The 18,753-nt window shown below is 44.6% G+C and overlaps 1 protein-coding gene across 1 annotated transcript in view; it reads left to right on the top strand.

The window, feature by feature from the left end:
• SYN3 (synapsin III) overlaps positions 1-18,753 on the top strand; it is a 436,230-nt gene that overhangs the window by 381,066 nt on the left and 36,411 nt on the right. The window lies entirely within an intron of this gene.

Here is an 18,753-nt window from a genome sequence, read left to right as displayed (position 1 = left end):
TCTTTTTTTAGGTATACCCAACCTAAATGTGTGTGTGTGTGTGCTCCAGTGTTTGTAGCAGCTTGTTCACAGTTACCAAAATCTGGACACAGGCCCTGTGTCCATTAGGAATAAAATATTATTAGATAAATAAATTCCAGTAAATTCAGGCAAATGGGAATTTTCCAGAAATGAAAATGAATAAATTACAACTAAATATACAACAACATGCCTGAATCTCACAAACATATACCAATGGATGAATTGTCAGATTCAAAAGGATGCCTATGTATATGATTCCATGTATATAAAATTCAAAGCCAGGGAAACTAATCTGTAGTGCTATGTGGCATACATATAAGATGATAAAACTTTTAAGAAAAGCAAGAAGATTACTACCTTAAAAGAATGAAGTGAAGTAAAGTGAAAGTCACTCAGTCGTGTCCAACTCTTGCAACCCCATGTAGACTGCCAAGCTGCTCTGTCCATGGGATTCTCCAGGCAAAAATACTGCAGTGGGTTGCCATTTCCTTCTCCAGGGGCTTTTCCCAACCCAGGAATCAAACCCGAGTCTCCTGCATTGCAGGCAGATTCTTTATCAACTGAGATATGAGGGAAGCCCATTAAATAATAGAAGTTACCTTTGTGGAGGAGGGAGGCATGATCATTGGGGTACAGCAGGAGTGGTTCAAGCCTAGTTCTTGACTTGGGTGGTGCTTATGTGGATGTTTGCTCTGTGACTGTTAGCTCACCGAACTGTCATTTTATACCAGGAAGTCTCTGTGTGTGTGTTATATTTCAAAATAAAATAAGGTGTTTTTTAACTGAGGCATATTAATGGAGATCCGATTTCCAAAATAAAAGTGAGAATCCTGCACTGCCCTGGTCCCTCCATGGCTAGAACATTGTATTACGTTCTGGACTGTAAACAGGCTCTGGATGTTTGAGAGAATCATTGATAAATGAATGTGTGCAGGAGAAAATGAGCTGAGTCGTGGAGGGCAGACCCTTCCAGCCTGGGAGGGCTAGAGACAGTGTGGCTGGCATCCTCAGAATCATGGAGAATTGTCCTGGGAAGGTAGACTGGATGTTTCTATGTATTAGTAACATGTAGGAGCCAAAATGGGACCAAAGTCTGGGGGAAACGCATGTCAGTTGTGTTGAAAGAGCAACTTTCTAACAATCAGAGGTGAACATTAATGGAATGAACAGCTGCTTTGTGTAGGAAGTTCTCATCAATGCACAACTGAACCAAAAATAAATATGTACTAGAGAGTTTCAAGAGAATTTAAGCATTATTTGAGATTTTTAGCCTGAGATATCTAAACTTGGTGAAATTGAGACACTTCTGTTTACGTTTTTATGTGGATATGTGAAACTTTTGGGGATGGAAAGGGTCCATACCTTCTTTCACCTTTTCACAGGGACCATGATCCCTCCAAAGCTTAACACACCCCGAAGATGACTGCTACAGTATCTTCCAATGATGAGAATCTGTGGTTTTGATCAATACGATGAGCAGCCTATTGAAAGGGATGGTGTATCTGTTATCATCATAGAAGTTGAGTTCATGGCCAACTGCCTATGGGGGTAGCATTTGTAGAAAGCAGGGATTCTGATTTTAATCTGGATTTACCATTTACTACTTGTGTGTAGTTGGCCAAGATGCATAATCTCTCTGTGCCTCGTTTTCCTCCTGTCTAATATGGGGACAATAATCTCCCTCCCGGAGTTGTAATGATGATAGAATCAATCAGCCCAGGCTCGGGAAGGTGCTGGGTCAACACTCAGTGAATGGGAACTTTAAAAACCCACTGCTAATATAAACTGTTAATCTCATGACTTAACTGCTTATCTCAACTAAGATGAGATAAGCAGTTGCTCATAATAGACCAAAAGGGGAGAAAAATTAAATTCTGGGTAAATTCTTAAAGTAAGCAAAATGGGCTTCTAGCATCCCCAAGAGAGGGCAAGATAACAAACAAACCCCAGCCTGGGAGTCGCCTTCTCCTTAATTTGTAAATTCAGACTTTCAGGGCTTGAGTCCCAGCACCTCACTTAGAAGATAAGAACCTGGGGCCCCAGAGAGGAGAAGAGTCTTGCCCAAGGCCACCCAGTGAGGAAGCACCCCACCCCCAGGATCAGAACAGGAGGGAAAGAAAGTCTTCTGAGATGATCCCACCCCATTCCATACTCAAGAGATTAAGAACAGTAGTAATAATAATAGCCAGAGTGATAGTAAAAGCTAATTCTCTCCGGAGTTTACTCTGTGCAGGCATTGTTCTAAGTGCTTTATAAATTACTCGTTGACTACTATCCTCATAACCATCCTATGAGGAAGATATTAATCCTATGGATATTCCCCACTTGACAGATGAGGAAACTGAGACCAGGAGTAGGAGGCAGAGTTGGGGTTCAACCCCGGCAGCCTGGTTCTGGCTTCTAAGTTCTGAGAGGTAAAGGGCATTGCCATGGTCACAGTTCGGTAAGCCCAGACATGGGTATCCTAACACTCCCCCTTGCCCAGGGTGTGTTGTTCTGCTAAGAGGAGCCTGGAGTGATGAGGTGCAGGGTTGAGGTGACCCAGCAGATGGCCTGTATATTCTGGGGGGGTCAACATGACAGCACCCAATGCACTGTCTCCAGCAGCATCTTGCATACCCTGGCATCTTGCACACCCCCGCGTCTTGCACATCCCGACTCGACCAGGGCTGCTGCTGTCCTCAGCTCCTAGCGACCTGGACTCCATCTCTTCTCTCGGGCTGACTCTCTCAGTGAGATTTCCCAGCACTGTCTGCTTTTTTAACTGGGAGTAGGTAGTCAGCTGACACAGTAATGGAGAGAAAGGACTAGAAAATGAGCAAATGGGGAAACGGAACCCAGGGGAACATTTAAGACAGAGAGTGCTCCCCCAGCACCTGGGTGACAGCCAGGGAGGAAAGTCGCTCTATGTTTCATGCTCAGCAGAAACCAAGTCAGATGAGAGCAGGAGAGAGGCTTCACCCTGCAGGGTGTTCAGGGAAGGAGTGTTCAAGGCCCTGCCAAGCTGTGAGGGGAAGAAGGGAGAGGGACCCATGCTCTGTACCCCCTCCCACCCTCCCTCTCAACTCCACCATCCACCAAATCCCCCTCCCTTCTGGATGACCACTGTCTCCTTTACTCTCTGCTTCTCTCCAACAAAATAGGCCCTGAAGGCAGTTCCATCCATTCTTTACCCCTTAGTGAAAATTGTAAACACCGTACTCTGCTTCTCAGAGCCTCTGGCATGAGGTTACTCTCTATATAAGCACGATAAACACTGCAGGTCCTCATTATTCATAGATTCTGCATTTATGAGTTTACCTACTCACTAAAAATGTATTCATCACCCTAAAATCAATTCTCACAGCCTTTTCAGTGGTCATTCACAGACAGGTGCAGAGCGGTGAATAATTTGCACGTTCCTTCCCAATTGAGGTCAGCTCTGCTTTCTTGTTTCAGCCTGTAAACAAGTATCCTCTTCTTGGTGTGTTTAGTGCCACACTTTTGCATTTTTGTACTTTTTGTTGGTGATTTCATTGTTTAAAATGGCTCTCCAGCATAGGGCTGGAGTGCTGTCTGTGTTCCTAATCCCAAGCAGGCTGTGATGTTTCTTATAGAAAAAAAAAACAAGCATGTGTTAGTTAACGTTTTGTTCAGGTATGAGTCATGGTGCTTGCCGTTGCCGTTGGCTATGAATTCAATGTTAATGAATCAACCATGTATATTAAATAAGTTGTCTTTAAAAGGAAGCACACATAACAAGGTTATATATTGACGAGTTGATGAAAATGTAGCCATAAGCTTGCAGGAACCGAATCCTATATTTCTCTAGGAGCAGTAGTTCAGAATTCACTAATTCAGTGCTTTGCTGCAATGTTACAGAATGTAGCTACTGTGAATAATGAGAATGGACTCCTGTGTGTGTGTGTGTGTATACATATGTGTATATACCACACACACAAACACACATTCTGTAAAGGGTTCTAAGGGTCTCTTTCCTCCTTTGGATGCCAAAATGCCACCATTCTAAGGACAAACAGAAGCAAATTACAACAGTCATTTCAGTCTGACACTTGCCATGTTGAAGGTGATATCACCTGGATCATCAGCTTGTTTTCCTTATAAGAGTTTAAGGCTGAGGTGTCTACTGCTGAAACTCACTCCTGTAATCCCCACATCTTTGCACCATCCTTGGTTGGCCTGGGTTCAGGAAACCTGGGTCCTCCTGCCAGCCCCATAATCCCTGGGGCCCCCAATGTCCACTTGGGCAAGTCATTTAAACACATGAGTGCAGGGTGTCAAATATGTCAAATATACATCATGTTCCTCACCAAGCACTTGGAAGAGCTAGTGAATAGAAGTGCATTAAGAAGTATGAAGCACCTCATGACTGTGAGATGGGGAAGTAAGCAGAGGAGGACATGGACTTTTGACTTAGACCTCACTGGATTCTGATCTGGACTCTGCCATCTGCTAACACTGTGACCTGGAGCAAATCCCTTGCCTTCTCTGGGGTAATTCAGAGCAGATGAGATGGGATGAGCAAAGGCACACCAGCTGTTGCAGCAGCATCAGTACCTTCAGCATCTCCTCTAACCCTCAGAGACACTCTGAGAGCTCTTCCTAATCACAGCTTTGCAGAGGTTCCAAGAGTTGTTTTGCTTAAAGTCTCAGGTAAGTGACAGAAGCAGAATTTGAACTGAGGTTGTCAGGTCCTTCAGCCTGCTTCTTCCTGCTGCCTGGGACCCTCAGGAACGCCCTGGTGGAATCATCGCTTCCTGTTTTAAGGCTACCAGCCAACTTAATAGGAGAGTTGATTTATAAAGAATTTCACAGGGTTCCACCCAAGAAACATGTGAGTACCTTGGAGACCAGCACTGACCTCTGCCTATGAACCACTCTTGTTGTCTGCTGAACTGACCTCATCCCAGACCTAAAGCCAAGAATAAGCACACTCATGCAAGAGAATGAGAATAAGAGAAAGAAGACTATCAGTCCCTGGCACTGTGCTTTACAATCAGGGTACACCCCAGCCACCTAAAAGGCCCCATTTTGTCAAGAGGGACAGAGACACAGAAACAGTCTCATCTGAAAAGAATAAGTTACCTGCTCAGTGCACACTGACCACACCATTCCTCCATGGAAAAAAATATTTTTGAGCTGGCACACACTGAAAAACAGTAGGATTTCCTTTTTCTTTTTTCTGCTTTCCTGGCAGTGTCTGTTGACCCATCGTGGCTTTGTATGCAAGAAAGGTCAGAGAAGTCATGCCTTAAAAGGCTCCTAGAAGGAGGAGGGGGCACACACTGCCTGTTAGAGTGGGACGCTGTGATTTCCCACAATCTGATGACCAGCTCCGTACTTCTACCCCAGCTTGACCGTCAATTTGCAAAGTACTTCCACACCGGGAACCTGCTTAGGCTCAAGCCATCTTTTGATGAGGGTACTGTTACCATGACCCATTTAACAGATGAGACCAGCAGAGATCAAGGAGGCAAAATGATTGGGCCTATGATCACACACTGCATTCTGTGAAGGCTGTCCATTCTTTCCTCTGGTCCCGGCACCCATGCCAGAGGAGAGGAGCCTCCAGAGAGCTCGCCATCCCATCCAGAACACAGCCTGTGGGTCCACTGAGGTCTTCCTCAGCCAAAATATGCAGGTGAAGCCTGTTGTTGCTGCCAGTGGGCTAGAGAAGTGATGGCCTGAAACAAGCAGGCGCCACACAACTCACTGCGGCTGTGGCCCAGGGCAGCCTCCCACCACGCTTCCTGCAACTGAGAACTGCCACTCCTCCGGCTTCTTGGAAATAAGTCCACTTAGAGGCAGCTGGCACTGTGGCTGACAGGTGGCAGCGGCAAGGTTGTTTGTGGGAGGAAGCCAGAGAAGGATGTAAACAGTGGGCTTACATTTTGGAGTATGTGTGGCAGGGAGGGAGGGGGGCTGAGTGAGCAGGCGTCTTATGCACAGTTATCAGCACCCTCTACTAAAGCCTCTAGAAAATGAACTGTTGGCAGAGTCTGTACTCTTACCTCGACTCCTCGACTCCTCACCCCCAGTCCCAAGAAACCTTCACACACCAATATCCCATCCTCCAGTAGTGAGATCAGAAGACCCAAGGAGGGGCCACGTGGGACAGCAGATGCTGTCATGGCATGTCATGACACTCTTGGAAAATGGTTGAAACGAGGATTGAGTGGATCAGTGGAGAAGGCTGCTTGCAGTTGACGAGAAGAGCCTGGGGCTCCCAGCCACCCTGAGGGATCAGAGAGAAGCAGCAAGAGCACCTTATTGGGATGCTCTGGCTGATGAGTGAGGTGAGTATAGCCCCTGAATCAGACAGGCCTGAGATCCTTGACAGCCTTGCTCTTCGACGTGGGGACTTTGTACAAAGATGAGTTAGAATGATCTAGTTAGAGTTACAAAAGGCAGAGGAACCAGAGATCAAATTGCCAATATATGCTGGATCATAGAAAAAGCAAGGAAATTCCCAAAAAGTCATCTACTGCTGCTTCATTGACTATGCTAAAGCCTTTGACTGTGTGGATCACAACAAACTGTGGAATATTCTTAATGAGATGGGAACAACAGACCACATTACCTGCTTCCTGAGAAACCTGTATGCAGGATAAGAAGCAACAGTTAGAACTGGAACCCTGAACATTCATTGGAAGAACTGATGCTGAAGCTGAAACTCCAATACTTTGCCCACCTGATGCGAAGAGCTGACTCATTGGGAATGACCCTGATGCTGGGAAGGATTGAGGGCAGGAGGAAAAGGGGATGACAGAGGATGAGACGGTTGGATGGCATCACCAACTCGATGGGCATCAGTTTGAGAAAGCTCCGGGAGTTGGTGATGGACAGGGAATCCTGGCGTGTCAGTCCATGGGATCGCAAAGAGTCAGACTTGACTGAGTGAACAGCAACAACAACAATAATGGGTGAGGAGTTACTCTGTAGACTGACTGACATAAAGTACTTTAAAAATTTGTGGATCATTAAAGAGATGCAGTGAAAGTAGTGACAGATTTTCTCTTCTTGGGCTCCAAAATCACTGCAGATGGTGACTGCAGCCATGAAATTGGAAGACACTTGCTTCTTGGAAGGAAAGCTATGACAAACCTAGACAGCATATTGAAAAGCAAAGACATCACTTTTCTGACAAAGGTCCATATGGTCAAAGCCATGGTCTTTCCAATAGTCGTGTATGGATGTGAGAGTTGGACCATAAAGAAGGCTGAGCACCAAAGAATTGATGCTTTTGAACTGTGGTGCTGGAGAAGACTCTTAAAAGTCCCTTGGACTGCAAGGAGATCAAAGCAGTCAATCCTAAAGGAAATCAATCCTGAATATTCATTAGAAGAACTGATGCTGAAGTTGAAGCTCCAATATTTGACCATGTGATGTGAAGAGCCAACTCATTGGAAAAGACCTGATGCTGGGAAAGATTGAAGGCAAAAGGGAAAGAGGGCAGCAGAGGATGAGATGGTTGGATAGCATCACTGACTCAATGGACATGAGATTGAGCAAACTCCAGGAGATAGTGAAGGACAGGGAAGCCTGGTGTGCTGCAGTCCACATGGTCGGAAAATGTCAGACATGACTTAGCGACTGAACAAAGAGATATTGATTCACTTCCTCTGGGCCTAAGTGCTCCCTATATTTTTAGTCTTTACAGATCACTGGGGAATCGCCTTAAGATGCAGATTCTGATTCACTAGGCCTGAATGAGGCCTGCTGGGAATCTGCATTTCTAACAAGCTGACAGGTGATGTCAGTGGTGTTAGTCCCTGGCAGCTAGTCATGCTAGTCAGGGGTCAGCAGGCTTTTTCATTACAGAGCCAGATGGTAAACATCTTAACCTCTCAGGCTAAATGGTCTGCTGCAACCACTGGACTCCACATTGTAGTATAGAACTCGCCCTAGATAAGAGATAAATGAATGCACATGGCCATGTTCCACTATAACTTTGTTAACACTGAAATCTCAGTTTCATATGATTTTTACATGTTGTGGGATATTGTTCTTCTTTTGATTTTTTTTTCCCCAGCCATTTAAAAACTATTCTTAACACATGAGCCTCACAAAAACCCTCAGTCATCCTTCCCACACTGGGTTGTAAACCCCTGGGTGCACTAGCTGCACCCACTGACTCCATCTCCCCTCCCAGCCTGGCCAGGGCCCTGAACAGTGGGAAGCCCTTCCTTCACCCTGCACAATGGAGGGGCCCTGGGAAGTTGAGGTGTTGCCTTTCAGAGCTGACACTTGTCAGGTGCCTCCCTTCCCTTCCATTCAATCTCACGGTCACACTGTAACTCTATAAACACCCGGGCAAAAGAATCAGTGACCCAGAGCTCAATAACAACAGAAGGAGTTCTGATTTATTAAAGGGAAGAGCAAAGGAAAGGAACCAGAAAACTGATAAGCAGGATGATTAGGCAGTTCCCTAAACAGTCCATCAAGCCCTCTGTTGTTCCCATCACTTCCCACCACCCCTTCCGACCCCTGGCAGCACGTGACCCAGGCCGCCGGGGTGCGGACATCCTTTGTACTCTGGGTCTCAGTCTCCAGAAGGATTGGAGGAGGGGCAAAGGCTTTTGAGAACTTGAGGCCAGGACTCTTGTGTTCATTCAACCAACGTTAATGGAGTTGGTGCCTAGCTGTTCTGAGTTAAGGACTCGGTAAATGTTTATTGAATATTATGGCAAAAACTTATGAACATCTGTTATATGCAAAGAATGGGCTAGACCCTGAGGTGAAGGGCTCTTGGTTAAGATACAGACATGAAAAAGACACGGCTCCTGAATGCAGGAAATTTACATACGAAAGACACAGGCTCTCACTAGACTACAGTCTAATGCAGGACTTGACAGATTACCCCGCACAGGTCAGATTTAGTCCTGGACTTGGTTTTGTTAATAAAGTTTTTTTGTAACACAGCCCTGCCTATTTGTGTACATATTGTGTATGGCTGCTTCTACACTACGACACCAGAGTTTAATCATTTTCATGGCCTGCAAAGCCTAAAATATTTACCACTGTACTCTTCACAGAAGAAGTTTGCCAATCCGTAATCTAGAGCAGTAGTTTTCCAAAAATTTGTATAGCAAATCACGATAAGCAACACGTCGTGTAGGAGGAGGCAGAGATAAAAGAATAAATAAAGTACACTGCAGTATGTCAGTTGAGGAGAAGGATTCTGAAGGCAGAAACAGGATAAAAGGAACAGATCGTGAGGGGGGCAGGGGAGTGATCAGGGAAGCCTTTCTGTGACGTGGCATATGAAGGAAGGAGAGAGGGAGCTGTGTGGACACCTGAGGAAGAGCATGACAGTAGAGGGAAGCGCATGCACAAAGGTCCTGGGGTAGGAGCAAGTGCTTGAGGTGAACAGGGATGGAAGTAAGGCTGGTAAGTTGGGGAGAGGTGGCGGAAGGAGATCGTGTAGACAACTGACTACAATCAGAGTATAATGAAGTCAACCCTGCAGCAGAAATGCAAGCCGAGGACTGAGAAGAGAGTCTAGGTAAAACCGAACCACAAGGGCTTTCCTGATGGTCCAGTGGTTAAGAATCCATCTGCCAATGCAGGGGATGCGGGTTTGATCCCTGGTCCATGAAGATTCCACATGCTGCAGAGCAGCTAAGCCTGTGCACCACAACTACTGAGCCCAAGTGCTGCAACTACCGAAACTCACATACCTAGAGCCCATGCTTCACAAGAGAAGCTACCACAGTGAGATCAAGCCTGCTCACTGCAAGTAGAGAAAAGCCCTTGCAGCGATGAAGACCCAGCACAGCCAAAATAATAAATAAATAAATTTTTTTAAAAAAACTGAACCTGCAGAGATAAGGGAAAAGCAGAACTGTAAGAACTCAGTGACTGCCTGGATGAGAAGAAAACTGAGACTGTAATGATTCTATTCACTGAAATATGAGATTCAGGAGAATAGGCCTGAGGGGAAGAGAATGAGTCCAGTTTTAAGCATTTTTATTTCGAGGCACCAGTGGAAAATAACAATAATAATAATCACAAGCCATTTATTGAGCACTTACTAGGTGCTGGGCCCTGTACTCCGTTTATTGTCTTACTTGACTGTCACAACAGCTCTATGAAGTAGATAATCCCATTCCAATGGGATTATCCAATTGGGATTATCCAATTATCCAATCCCAATCCAATCTCCGTCCATGGGATTTTCCAGGCAAGAGTACTGGAGTGGAAATACACACTAAGGCATTTGAATCTACATCTCTATATGCTATACAGACATATATACTAAGTATATATATATATCTATATAGACATGGGGTTTCCAAATATGACCGGTTCCTCTCCCTGCAGACTTGACCTGTGTTTCCTTCCTATGGTGGAGAAGATAGTAATAATTAATATTACTGCCATTTTCTGAGCACTCACTATGTGCCCCACTCTGCAAAGTGGCATGTGCATACAATAAGAGTTATCATTCTTAACACTTATTGAGCTTCTCTGAGCTTTAGCTTTCCCATCTGTAAAATGGGGACAATGGGATTATCTACTTCATAGAGCTGTTGTGACAGTCAAGTAAGACAATAAACGGAGTACAGGGCCCAGCACCTAGTAAGTGCTCAATAAATGGCTTGTGATTATTATTATTGTTATTTTCCACTGGTGCCTCGAAATAAAAATGCTTAAAACTGGACTCATTCTCTTCCCCTCAGGCCTATTCTCCTGAATCTCATATTTCAGTGAATAGAATCATTATAGTCTCAGTTTTCTTCTCATCCAGGCAGTCACTAAGTTCTTACAGTTCTGCTTTTCCCTTATCTCTTGACTGCATCCTTATCTCGTTCCCACTGCCTGGGCTCCTGCCTAGGTGCAAACCCTTGTTTCTTCTCTGACCTGCTACAATGTTTCCCTAATAACTGCAGGCCATGGGGTCTGTAAGAGTCAGACACGACTGAGCGACTTCACTTTCACTTTTCACTTTCATGCATTGTAGAAGGAAATGGCAACCCACTCCAGTGTTCTTGCCTGGAGAATCCCAGAGAAGGGGGAGTCTGGTGGGCTGCCGTCTATGGGGTCACACAGAGTCAGATACAACTGAAACGACTTAGCAGCAGCAGTGTGTATTTATGCCATCAGACTCATACTCCATCTGTTGCTACTTTTTCTTTTTGGCTTTTTTGTTTCAAATTTTTTATTTATTTTGTTTTGAGCTCTGCTGGGTCTTCATTGCTGAACACCGGCTTTCTCGAGTTGTGGCGAATGGACTTCTCACTGTGGAGGTTTTTCTTGTCGCAGAGCACAGGCTCTAGGGCACGAGGTTCCAGTAGTTGTGGCACACAGGCTTAGTTACCTCACGGCATGTGGGATCTTCCTAAACCAGGGATCAAACTCCTGTCCCATGCATTGTCAGGCAGATTCTTAACCACTGGACTACCAGGGAAGCACTTCTTTTTGGTTTTTTAATTAAGCATCTTGAATGCCTCTTGATCTTACCTGTTCTCCAGTCCTACCCATTCCCGCTCCATAATTATTTTATTTCTTTAATTTTTGTTCCCCAGAGTTAATCTCAGTCTGCTCGCATTTGTTCTATTCTGTGAGGAAACCTGTGTTGCTGGCTGTGCAGCCGGATTAGGTCTTTTGCTTGTGGAAAGAAAGAAAACTTCATTTTTTTAAATATAGCTCCTCTTGCCTGTTTCAATACCAAACAAACAAAGCTGCTGTTCATTTCAGCATCTTCCCATCTCTATCATGCCCAGAGTCATTTTATCAGCAGAGCTTCTCGGGCTGTCTCTCCAAGAGCCTGGAACAGCAAATAAGAATGTTCTAAAAGTGAGTGCTATGAAAATATAATCCCATTTAATGAGGCCACCGAGAGCAAGGCTGTTGCTCTCTCGGTGAGTGCAGAAGCAAACATTCTGTTTAAAGTCGTGGTCAGAAAATGCCAGCTTCTCAGCGAAAAGCATCAGCTGGCCCATCACTAGTTAGTGACTCAGGGGCAAGGAGCTGAGGCAGCTGGAAGGAAACCTTAGAAGCCAGTCACCAGTCTCCCAAAGACCCTCTCCTCATACCTGGAGAACCCCACCCCACCATGATATATCTGCCATGACCCTGCTCTTCTTGCCACCTCCCCTCAGGATCAGTGCTTACTCCTCTGCTGTCCCATTCATGGACTCCTTAGTATGCAGTTGGAGGTGTGCAGCCCAAATTCCTATCCAGCACTTCCTTAGCAATGACCTGGCCTGACTCTTTGGTCTCTGAGTCCTCTGTCCAATGAACAATAAAACTAAAACTCTCCATATATATAGGCAAATCCATGTGGACTCAACTGCGGTCTCCTTGTATGAGTCCTTGCCCACAAAGAAGGAACCCCCAAGCTTCTCCAGGGTACCTCAAAACTCCGTGGTGTCCAGGTTGAAAACCACTCCCTTAGGTCAAAAGAGAGCCCAGAGGTCATGTTCAGCATCTGTTGTTCATTTATTTGTTCCAAAAAAATAGATCCCACTAAGAGTCCACTATCCATCCCACTGTATGGATACATATATGTATATATACATGTATATATATGGCTGAGTCCCTTTGCTGTCCACCTGAAATCATCACAACATTGTTAAATGGATATACTTCAATATAAAATAAAAAGTTGAAAATAGATCCCAAACACCTGCTACGTACAAGGAGCAAAGTATATAGCAGTGAATCTAACAGACAAGTCCTGGCTCTCACAGAACTTATATTCTTGTGGGGGATATAGACAAGTATAAAACAATGTGAGACCATGATAGTGTGAGAAAGAACACGCAGCGGGTGATGTCACAGAATGCCATAGGGAAAGTGAAAGAGCCGCTTTACCTTAGATTAGGAAAGGCCTCTCCAAGGAGGACAGAGCAATGAGAAAAGACAATGAGGAGTCAGCTGTGAGACTGTCTGCAACAGGAGCTTCTCTGGAAGAAGGAATGAATACAGAGGCCCTGAGGCAGCATTGAGCTTGGCAGATTCTAGGAACTGAAAGAGCGAAGGGGTAGATGGAAAGGAATGAAGTCAGAGAGATCAGCCCGGCCAAGACACATTGGCCCTTGTAGTTGCACACTTACTAAACCCTAGTGCGCATGGGTTGAGTTCAGACATTTTGGGCATGTATTACTATGGTGATTTTGTTCCCTGCTCAAAATACAATCTCTGACTTAGGATGGATTGACTTATAATTTTTTGACTTTACGATCGTGTGAACAATGAAACCTTCAGCAGGAACCATACTTGGAATTTGGAATTTTGATCTTTTCAAGGCTAGTGATATGAGGTTTGATACCCCTTTATGATGTTGGGGAGCATCTCCAAGTCAGCACACAATCATAAGGGTAAGCAACAGACACACAACTGTCCTGTACCCAGACACCCATTCTGTCTTTCAGTACAGTATTTGACAAATTACATAAGATATTCAGCACTTGATTACAGGCTTTGTGTTAGATTCTTCACCAACTGTAAGTTAGTGTAAGTGCTGAGCACATGTAAGGTGGGCTAGGCTCAGCAATGGTGTTCACTGTGTGAGGTGCATTGAATGCATTTTCAACCTAACGATATTTTCAACTTAGTGTGGGTTTATCAGGACGTCACTCCACTGAAAGTCAAGGAAGGTTTGTGATGAAAGTTGGACATGTTCTTCCTTCATACGGGAGAGGGCACTAGATGGGGGAGCCAGGAGTTCTGACTTTCAGAAAGTCCTCTTCCTTCCTTCCAGGTTTCCTCCATTCCCTTCCCTTCCCTTCCCTTTCCGGAAGCTGCACCATCAGAAGCAAAGTAACCTTGTCCCTCTCAGATTCCTCTTCTGCAAAATAAGTTAACCGGACCAAAAAAAAAATTCCCTTTTCCAGTGAAATACTACAGAACTTAAAATTATAACAAGTATAAAAGTAGTATTATATTAGCTGTCATTTCATTCTATAACTTTTACAACTCCGCCAGAAGAGCATTGAGGCTACTCTGATGAACTTGGTCTTGGTCAGCCTCAGCACCCAGCCTGCCTTTATATTTTGTGTCCTTGCAGAGCATGTTTTTGAGAAAATCACTAGTGATTTCTTGCTCTGCAGTATCAGGTTATTCTCTAAATAAACCAAGTTGGAAGGAGAAGCCTTATTCTGCAGACTGCACAAAAAAGGATTGCCCAGGAATCCCAAGGTAATGCATATATTTGAGTGTGCTCTTTGGGTGCTTGAAAACTCAAGCTCTTAAATATTTTAACAAAACAATAATCCAATTTTTATTGTAACATTTCAAATCCTTCCATGGAATACTGAAAGAGAGTCAGTACAAGTAGTCTTCCAACCAATGGTGTTCTGGCAAACTGACTCTCTGGGGGAAAAAAAAAGTGCCCAAATGTGTAGTGTTTGCCAATTTCTAGGGTGTAAGTCCTTCCACTGGGGACAGCTTGAAGCTAACAATGGTTAATAACTGGCTCACAAAATTTCTAAATATTTAACAATTGCATCCTTGGGAGTTCCTTGATCAGCAAGAAGATCAAACCAGTCAATCCTAAAGGAAATCAACCCTGAATATTCACTGGAAGAACTGATGCTGAAGCTGAAGCTCCAATACTTTGGCCACCTGATGCAAAGAGCCAACTCATTGGAAAAGACCCTGATGCTGGGAAAGATTGAGAGCAGGGTGAGATTGTTGGATGGCATCACCGACTCAATAAATATGAGTTTGAGCAAACTGCAGGAGATAGTGAAGGACAGGGAAGCCTGACGTGCTGCAGTCCATGGGGTCGCAACGAGTCAGCCACGACTTACTGACTGAATAACAACTTATAAGTCAGTATGAGCCAGTTCTAAGATGCTGTCGCTTCCAGCCTGCGTGCATAGTTGGTGCTTCTGGATAGAGCCCCTTTGAAGGCCATCATCCAAAAACTGACACCTGCAGTGGCACACAAGGCCCTGAGACCTTGGACTGGATCCAGGGAGGGGCAGTGAGAATGGAGTGTAGAGAAGGGGAGATGACGTCCTTAAGTTCAGGACCTGGTTTGTTGTCAGAAATGGCCAGAGTGTGACCCCAGGAACAGGCAAGGTGACCCACCTTAAGCTAAGTCCTCCCAAACCTACCTGCACTTCACACACCTCAAATCATACTTTTGAATGTCACCCCCTTGGAACTCTTCCTTCTAGACCCAGCTGAAGCAGTCTCTCCCCTTTAAAGCCTTCTATCCCTTCTGCCTTCCTTTGAGCCACCTCTGGACCTAGCCCAGCTCCCTCTTACTGTACTGTCTTACTGTTCTGTCATTCTGCATCAGCTTAGTGTTCCAGACCCCTAGAGCAGAAATATGGTTGGACCCCCAGTGCCTCACACAGATCCTGATATTTTTGTTAATTTCTCAACAAGTGTTAATGATGGGATTTCCTTGGCATTCCAGTTAAGCACAGTTAAGACGCTGTGCTTCCACTGCAGAGGACGCAGGTTCAATCCCTGGGTGGGGAACTAAGGTCCTGCGTACCACAGGATGCAGCCAAAAAATAGGAAAAAAAAAAAAAAACAGACATTAATTGAGCCCCTACTAAGTGCCAGGCAGTGTTCTGGTCACTGAGAATACGGTGGAGATCAAATCAAAATCCCTGCTTTCATGAGAATTTTGATGCTAGAAGCCACTCAATCCATGGTAAATTATTATCTCATAGACACTCCTCTATGATCACTACTCTTAAGAAGACTAGGAGATGAGAAATTTCATTTATTTTATCTTAACCCTAGCGTAGAACCCACTCTTGGGCTCTTGGGTTCACAAACATGGCCACCCTTCATAGTCCTTTTTTTCTAAATAGAATTTATTTTTTAGAGCATTTTTAGATCCTCAGCCAAACTGAACAGAAGGTAAAGAGATTCCCATATTCCCACTCCCCCCTTACCTGCACAGCCTCCCCCAATATCAACATCCTCCACTGGAGTGGTACCTTTTTTACAATTGGTGGATTTTATTCAGTGCTGAAAAGAAATGAACTATGAAGCCATGAAAAGAAATATAAATGCATATTACTAAGAGAAAGAATCATATCCGAAAAGGTTACACATTGTATGATTCCAAATATATGTAAAAGGGAAAACTGTGGAGAAAATACAAAGATCAGTGATTACCAAAGGCTAAAGGGGAGGGCAGAGCAGGCAGAGAACAGAGGAGTTTTCCGGCAGTGAAAGTATCCTGTATGATTCTGTGATGGTGGATGCGTGTCACTATACGTTTGTTAAAACCCATAGAGTGACGCTAATGTAAACTGCAGACTTTGGGTGATAATGATGTATCACCGTAGCTTCACAGTCTTTTGATTTTGTATTTTAGTTATGATTTAGGGATATCCCAAGGCCTATTAATGTACCATTGTCATAGACCAGGGGTTGTAGGAGGGGGCTGCTGGTGATGTATTTATCCACTGTTAACCGTTAATATTTTAAGCTGAGTTTTTTTTTTTTTTTTTACATGTTAGGCAGCTCTGGGAAGAAGGCAAATAGATACAGTAAGCTTGAAATTTCCTGGAGACAGGATGAGAAAAAAACCTAGAGTCTGGCCCCCAGCAGCAAGGGTCCTATATGAATCCCAGCTCCTGGGATGGGGAGAGCTCACAGATCAGCGTAGGAAAGCCATTCCCACTGCCTGATGGCTATTCTGGGCGTGGGGAGCAGAAGGACACAAAGGAAAGGGAGAAACTGCAAAGAAAGTCGAATCAAAGGATAAGTTGAAGGAAAGGGGACACTGGGGACTGAGGAGGCGGCTGCTTCTCAGGCTGAAAATGCCCAATTCTAGGAGAGCCTAGAAAGACCTCCCCAGGCTTCACCCTGCAGCACCATAACCCCGAAAGGTGGGGTGGACTGTAGTCTTGATTTATAACAAGCCTACAGGTCACCTATTCTGTTATTTTCCAACAGTTTAAAAACAATACACACACATACATACATACAAACATGCTACCTTTCTGTTTGCTTAAATAAATGTATTTTTAAATGACGTTCTATATCCCATCATAGATTATGAGTTTCATGGCCCAGATAGTTTTTCCTAACAAACATTGAAATAAATAACTAAGTGTTAAAAGTTAAATGTTAGCATCACTGACTCAATGAACATGAACTTTAGCAAACTCTGGGAGATAGTGGAGGATAGGGATGGTCCTCAGCATGTCCTCCTGACATGCTGCAGTCCATGAAGTCGCAGAGTCAGACACGACTTCACAACTGAACAACAACATAGGTCATCCTTTGGACAGCCAATGCCATGCACACCTCACTGTGGTGCTCTGGTAAAGAGGAGTCGGCAGTCTCAGTCCTCAATTTGTGAGCAACTGTGGGCAGGTCATCTGCCCCTCCCTGTATGTCAACTGCCTCATCTGCAAAATGAGAGGGTTGACCAGATGCCCTCTCAGGCCCCTTCACATCTTGAGGTTCTGGGCTGCTTGCTGAATAAATGTAGAGTCATTGAAGGCAGTATATCCAAGACAGAACTTCCCAGCACCCTGCCCTCTCTCCTTCCACCAAGGCTTCCCCCCACCACCCTGTTACACCTGCTTCCCTACTTCAAGGCACATCCTCCTGGGAGAGAGGCCTGCACAGATCCAACCCCAACAGGAAAACTAAGTGTTTGAATTAGAAGAAAAACACCTCAGCTTTTCCAAACCTCAGCACAGCGCTCTTACTTCTTTAACTTGGGTGAAATGAGTAATACCCATTGCCAGGGAGTCACCTACCAACCCACACAAAAGAACTCTCTCTTTTGTTTTTTGAAAAATGTTTACAGTGGCCTTTAATATTTCAATGTGTCCCAAGGGAGCCAGACAGACAAGGAGTCTAACTATCCCCTGGCAGGATCCCTTGTACTCAGCATCCTCCTCCACTGTCTGGCCGGAGACAGACAACACCCAAGTCCTTCAGGAAAGTCAGCAGATTTGCAAACCCTCCCTGAAAGGGCAGAGTGTGGAGAGAGGGGTTAAATACCATATTTAATGGGCCGCAGAATTGCCCATGAACAAGATTAGGTATGGCATTGATATACCTAACCCTTCTTCAGCATTGCCCCTATTAAAACCACTCTACAGACAACTGGGAGAGAGGCCTCTACACCCAGAAAGTATAAGCCTCCAGGACCACAAAAGTAAAGGAAATAGCTTGAATTCTATTTGTATGTATTGACTTTACAAAATGTCTAGATACCTTGTCCATAAATGTCCTTATAGTTAATCACAAGCATTCATAATTTTTATAATGAGGTTACACATGGAAATGATAAATATTTTCAGACATTGAATTAAACAAAATATGTCCTTAATTTTTTCTTTTTTACTTTTACCTTTTTTAATGTGGCTACTAGAAAATTTAGAATTTACACATGTGGCTCTCAGGACAGTGATGCCTTCGACAATCACATCCACTCTCATCCACTCCTGTGGTCTCACCTGAATCAGAGTGACACCTGAGATAATTCAATATAGTGATGTCTAGGTTCGAATCACAACTCTGCCACTTAGTAGCTGGGTGACCTTGGGCAGGTGACTTAGAGCAAGGCCTGGTGCATAGGAAAGTGAAAGTGTTAGTCGCTCAGTCGTGTCCGACTCTTTGTGACCCCATGGTCTGTAGCCCTCCAGGCTCCTCTGTCCATGGGATTCTCCAGGCAAGAATACTGGAGTGAGCTGCCATGCCCTTCTCCAAGGCATCTTCCCAACCCAGGGATGGAACCCAGGTCTCCCACATTGCAGGCGCATGGAAGAAGCTAGATAAAAGTCATTCCCT

The sequence above is a fragment of the Giraffa tippelskirchi genome, chromosome 4, assembly GCF_054371585.1.
Source record: "Giraffa tippelskirchi isolate mGirTip1 chromosome 4, T2T-mGirTip1v1.2.pri, whole genome shotgun sequence".
Taxonomy (NCBI): Eukaryota; Metazoa; Chordata; class Mammalia; order Artiodactyla; family Giraffidae; genus Giraffa; species Giraffa tippelskirchi.
This window is presented reverse-complemented; position numbering and strand designations above follow the sequence as displayed.